The sequence below is a fragment of the Anopheles marshallii genome, assembly GCF_943734725.1.
Source record: "Anopheles marshallii chromosome X unlocalized genomic scaffold, idAnoMarsDA_429_01 X_unloc_14, whole genome shotgun sequence".
NCBI classification, from domain to species: Eukaryota; Metazoa; Arthropoda; class Insecta; order Diptera; family Culicidae; genus Anopheles; species Anopheles marshallii.
The window spans coordinates 273,158-279,837 of record NW_026525713.1 but is presented as its reverse complement, the minus strand read 5'-3'; positions in this window follow the sequence as shown (position 1 = coordinate 279,837).

Below are 6,680 nucleotides of genomic sequence, written 5' to 3'. Positions count from 1 at the left end.
CATACAAGTTTGACTAGTGACAATAAAATTTTGGTTTGCCAAAAAGTTTCCGAAATCGATTTTGGATTTTACTTTTTATTATTTTGGGGGCTTAAAAATGATGGTTTGGTTGGTCTCTGAAAAACTGATTTGTCAAAGTCGAGTTTTAAAAGGCAACTTGCATACAAGTTTGACTAGTGACAATGAAATTTTGGATTGCCAAAAAGTTTCCGAAATCGATTTTGGATTTCACTTTTCATTATTTTGGGGGCTTAAAAATGATGTTTTGGTTGGTCTCTGAAAAAATGATTTGTCAAAGTCGAGTTTTAAAAGGCAACCTGCATACAAGTTTGACTAGTGACAATGAAATTTTGGTTTGCCAAAAAGTTTCCGAAATCGATTTTGGATTTTACTTTTCATTATTTTGGGGGCTTAAAAATGATGGTTTGGTTGGTCTCTGAAAAACTAATTTGTCAAAGTCGAGTTTTAAAAGGCAACTTGCATACAAGTTTGACTAGTGACAATGAAATTTTGGATTGCCAAAAAGTTTCCGAAATCGATTTTGGATTTCACTTTTCATTATTTTGGGTGCTTAAAAATGATGGTTTGGTTGGTCTCTGAAAAAATGATTTGTCAAAGTCGAGTTTTAAAAGGCAACTTGCATACAAGTTTGACTAGTGACAATGAAATTTTGGTTTGCCAAAAAGTTTCCGAAATCGATTTTGGATTTCACCTTTCATTATTTTGGGGGCTTAAAAATGATGTTTTGGTTGGTCTCTGAAAAAATGATTTGTCAAAGTCGAGTTTTAAAAGGCAACTTGCATACAAGTTTGACTAGTGCCAATGAAATTTTGGTTTGCCAAAAAGTTTCCGAAATCGATTTTGGATTTCACTTTTCATTATTTTGGGGGCTTAAAAATGATGTTTTGGTTGGTCTCTGAAAAAATGATTTGTCAAAGTCGAGTTTTAAAAGGCAACCTGCATACAAGTTTGACTAGTGACAATGAAATTTTGGTTTGCCAAAAAGTTTCCGAAATCGATTTTGGATTTTACTTTTCATTATTTTGGGGGCTTAAAAATGATGGTTTGGTTGGTCTCTGAAAAACTGATTTGTCAAAGTCGAGTTTTAAAAGGCAACTTGCATACACGTTTGACTAGTGACAATGAAATTTTGGTTTGCCAAAAAGTTTCCGAAATTGATTTTGGATTTCACTTTTCATTATTTTGGGGGCTTAAAAATGATGTTTTGGTTGGTCTCTGAAAAAATGATTTGTCAAAGTCGAGTTTTAAAAGGCAACTTGCATACAAGTTTGACTAGTGACAATGAAATTTTGGTTTGCCAAAAAGTTTCCGAAATCGATTTTGGATCGAACTTTTCATTATTTTGGGGGCTCAAAAATGATGGTTTGGTTGGTCTCTGAAAAAATGATTTGTCAAAGTCGAGTTTTAAAAGGCAACTTGCATACAAGTTTGACTAGTGACAATGAAATTTTGGTTTGCCAAAAAGTTTCCGAAATCGATTTTGGATTTCACTTTTCATTATTTTGGGGGCTCAAAAATGATGTTTTGGTTGGTCTTTGAAAAAATGATTTGTCAAAGTCGAGTTTTAAAAGGCAACTTGCATACAAGTTTGACTAGTGACAATGAAATTTTGGTTTGCCAAAAAGTTTCCGTAATCGATTTTGGATCGAACTTTTCATTATTTTGGGGGCTTAAAAATGATGGTTTGGTTGGTCTCTGAAAAAATGATTTGTCAAAGTCGAGTTTTAAAAGGCAACTTGCATACAAGTTTGACTAGTGACAATGAAATTTTGGTTTGCCAAAAAGTTTCCGAAATCGATTTTGGATTTTACTTTTCATTATTTTGGGGGCTTAAAAATGATGGTTTGGTTGGTCTCTGAAAAAATGATTTGTCAAAGTCGAGTTTTAAAAGGCAACTTGCATACAAGTTTGACTAGTGACAATGAAATTTTGGTTTGCCAAAAAGTTTCCGTAATCGATTTTGGATCGAACTTTTCATTATTTTGGGGGCTTAAAAATGATGTTTTGGTTGGTCTCTGAAAAAATGATTTGTCAAAGTCGAGTTTTAAAAGGCAACCTGCATACAAGTTTGACTAGTGACAATGAAATTTTGGTTTGCCAAAAAGTTTCCGAAATCGATTTTGGATTTTACTTTTCATTATTTTGGGTGCTTAAAAATGATGGTTTGGTTGGTCTCTGAAAAAATGATTTGTCAAAGTCGAGTTTTAAAAGGCAACTTGCATACAAGTTTGACTAGTGACAATGAAATTTTGGTTTGCCAAAAAATTTCCGAAATCGATTTTGGATTTCACTTTTCATTATTTTGGGGGCTTAAAAATGATGTTTCGGTTGGTCTCTGAAAAAATGATTTGTCAAAGTCGAGTTTTAAAAGGCAACTTGCATACAAGTTTGACTAGTGACAATGAAATTTTGGTTTGCCAAAAAGTTTCCGAAATCGATTTTGGATTTCACTTTTCATTATTTTGGGGGCTTAAAAATGATGGTTTGGTTGGTCTCTGAAAAAATGATTTATCAAAGTCGAGTTTTAAAAGGCAACTTGCATACAAGTTTGACTAGTGACAATGAAATATTGGTTTGCCAAAAAGTTTCCGAAATTGATTTTGGATTTCACTTTTCATTATTTTGGGGGCTCAAAAATGATGTTTTGGTTGGTCTCTGAAAAAATGATTTGTCAAAGTCGAGTTTTAAAAGGCAACTTGCATACAAGTTTGACTAGTGACAATGAAATTTTGGTTTGCCAAAAAGTTTCCGAAATCGATTTTGGATTTCACTTTTCATTATTTTGGGGGCTCAAAAATGATGTTTTGCTTGGTCTCTGAAAAAATGATTTGTCAAAGTCGAGTTTTAAAAGGCAACTTGCATACAAGTTTGACTAGTGACAATGAAATTTTGGTTTGCCAAAAAGTTTCCGAAATCGATTTTGGATCGAACTTTTCATTATTTTGGGGGCTCAAAAATGATGGTTTGGTTGGTCTCTGAAAAAATGATTTGTCAAAGTCGAGTTTTAAAAGGCAACTTGCATACAAGTTTGACTAGTGACAATGAAATTTTGGTTTGCCAAAAAGTTTCCGAAATCGATTTTGGATCGAACTTTTCATTATTTTGGGGGCTTAAAAATGATGGTTTGGTTGGTCTCTGAAAAAATGATTTGTCAAAGTCGAGTTTTAAAAGGCAACTTGCATACAAGTTTGACTAGTGACAATGAAGTTTTGGTTTGCCAAAAAGTTTCCGAAATCGATTTTGGATCGAACTTTTGATTATTTTGGGGGATCAAAAATGATGGTTTGGTTGGTCTCTGAAAAAATGATTTGTCAAAGTCGAGTTTTAAAAGGCAACTTGCATACAAGTTTGACTAGTGACAATGAAATTTTGGTTTGCCAAAAAGTTTCCGAAATCGATTTTGGATCGAACTTTTCATTATTTTGGGGGCTTAAAAATGATGGTTTGGTTGGTCTCTGAAAAAATGATTTGTCAAAGTCGAGTTTTAAAAGGCAACTTGCATACAAGTTTGACTAGTGACAATGAAATTTTGGATTGCCAAAAAGTTTCCGAAATCGATTTTGGATTTTACTTTTCATTATTTTGGGTGCTTAAAAATGATGGTTTGGTTGGTCTCTGAAAAAATGATTTGTCAAAGTCGAGTTTTAAAAGGCAACTTGCATACAAGTTTGACTAGTGACAATGAAATTTTGGTTTGCCAAAAAATTTCCGAAATCGATTTTGGATTTCACTTTTCATTATTTTGGGGGCTTAAAAATGATGTTTCGGTTGGTCTCTGAAAAAATGATTTGTCAAAGTCGAGTTTTAAAAGGCAACTTGCATACAAGTTTGACTAGTGACAATGAAATTTTGGTTTGCCAAAAAGTTTCCGAAATCGATTTTGGATCGAACTTTTCATTATTTTGGGGGCTTAAAAATGATGGTTTGGTTGGTCTCTGAAAAAATGATTTGTCAAAGTCGAGTTTTAAAAGGCAACTTGCATACAAGTTTGACTAGTGACAATGAAGTTTTGGTTTGCCAAAAAGTTTCCGAAATCGATTTTGGATCGAACTTTTGATTATTTTGGGGGATCAAAAATGATGGTTTGGTTGGTCTCTGAAAAAATGATTTGTCAAAGTCGAGTTTTAAAAGGCAACTTGCATACAAGTTTGACTAGTGACAATGAAATTTTGGTTTGCCAAAAAGTTTCCGAAATCGATTTTGGATCGAACTTTTCATTATTTTGGGGGCTTAAAAATGATGGTTTGGTTGGTCTCTGAAAAAATGATTTGTCAAAGTCGAGTTTTAAAAGGCAACTTGCATACAAGTTTGACTAGTGACAATGAAATTTTGGATTGCCAAAAAGTTTCCGAAATCGATTTTGGATTTTACTTTTCATTATTTTGGGTGCTTAAAAATGATGGTTTGGTTGGTCTCTGAAAAAATGATTTGTCAAAGTCGAGTTTTAAAAGGCAACTTGCATACAAGTTTGACTAGTGACAATGAAATTTTGGTTTGCCAAAAAATTTCCGAAATCGATTTTGGATTTCACTTTTCATTATTTTGGGGGCTTAAAAATGATGTTTCGGTTGGTCTCTGAAAAAATGATTTGTCAAAGTCGAGTTTTAAAAGGCAACTTGCATACAAGTTTGACTAGTGACAATGAAATTTTGGATTGCCAAAAAGTTTCCGAAATCGATTTTGGATTTCACTTTTCATTATTTTGGGGGCTTAAAAATGATGTTTTGGTTGGTCTCTGAAAAAATGATTTGTCAAAGTCGAGTTTTAAAAGGCAACCTGCATACAAGTTTGACTAGTGACAATGAAATTTTGGTTTGCCAAAAAGTTTCGGAAATCGATTTTGGATTTTACTTTTCATTATTTTGGGGGCTTAAAAATGATGGTTTGGTTGGTCTCTGAAAAACTGATTTGTCAAAGTCGAGTTTTAAAAGGCAACTTGCATACAAGTTTGACTAGTGACAATGAAATTTTGGATTGCCAAAAAGTTTCCGAAATCGATTTTGGATTTTACTTTTCATTATTTTGGGTGCTTAAAAATGATGGTTTGGTTGGCCTCTGAAAAAATGATTTGTCAAAGTCGAGTTTTAAAAGGCAACTTGCATACAAGTTTGACTAGTGACAATGAAATTTTGGTTTGCCAAAAAGTTTCCGAAATCGATTTTGGATTTCACTTTTCATTATTTTGGGGGCTTAAAAATGATGTTTTGGTTGGTCTCTGAAAAAATGATTTGTCAAAGTCGAGTTTTAAAAGGCAACCTGCATACAAGTTTGACTAGTGACAATGAAATTTTGGTTTGCCAAAAAGTTTCGGAAATCGATTTTGGATTTTACTTTTCATTATTTTGGGGGCTTAAAAATGATGGTTTGGTTGGTCTCTGAAAAACTGATTTGTCAAAGTCGAGTTTTAAAAGGCAACTTGCATACAAGTTTGACTAGTGACAATGAAATTTTGGTTTGCCAAAAAGTTTCCGAAATTGATTTTGGATTTCACTTTTCATTATTTTGGGGGCTTAAAAATGATGTTTTGGTTGGTCTCTGAAAAAATGATTTGTCAAAGTCGAGTTTTAAAAGGCAACTTGCATACAAGTTTGACTAGTGACAATGAAATTTTGGTTTGCCAAAAAGTTTCCGAAATCGATTTTGGATCGAACTTTTCATTATTTTGGGGGCTCAAAAATGATGGTTTGGTTGGTCTCTGAAAAAATGATTTGTCAAAGTCGAGTTTTAAAAGGCAACTTGCATACAAGTTTGACTAGTGACAATGAAATTTTGGTTTGCCAAAAAGTTTCCGAAATCGATTTTGGATTTCACTTTTCATTATTTTGGGGGCTCAAAAATGATGTTTTGGTTGGTCTTTGAAAAAATGATTTGTCAAAGTCGAGTTTTAAAAGGCAACTTGCATACAAGTTTGACTAGTGACAATGAAATTTTGGTTTGCCAAAAAGTTTCCGTAATCGATTTTGGATCGAACTTTTCATTATTTTGGGGGCTTAAAAATGATGGTTTGGTTGGTCTCTGAAAAAATGATTTGTCAAAGTCGAGTTTTAAAAGGCAACCTGCATACAAGTTTGACTAGTGACAATGAAATTTTGGTTTGCCAAAAAATTTCCGAAATCGATTTTGGATTTTACTTTTCATTATTTTGGGGGCTTAAAAATGATGGTTTCTTTGGTCTCTGAAAAAATGATTTGTCAAAGTCGAGTTTTAAAAGGCAACTTGCATACAAGTTTGACTAGTGACAATGAAATTTTGGTTTGCCAAAAAGTTTCCGAAATCGATTTTGGATTTCACTTTTCATTATTTTGGGGGCTTAAAAATGATGGTTTGGTTGGTCTCTGAAAAAATGATTTGTCAAAGTCGAGTTTTAAAAGGCAACTTGCATACAAGTTTGACTAGTGACAATGAAATTTTGGTTTGCCAAAAAGTTTCCGAAATCGATTTTGGATTTCACTTTTCATTATTTTGGGGGCTTAAAAATGATGTTTTGGTTGGTCTCTGAAAAAATGATTTGTCAAAGTCGAGTTTTAAAAGGCAACCTGCATACAAGTTTGACTAGTGACAATGAAATTTTGGTTTGCCAAAAAGTTTCGGAAATCGATTTTGGATTTTACTTTTCATTATTTTGGGGGCTTAAAAATGATGGTTTGGTTGGTCTCTGA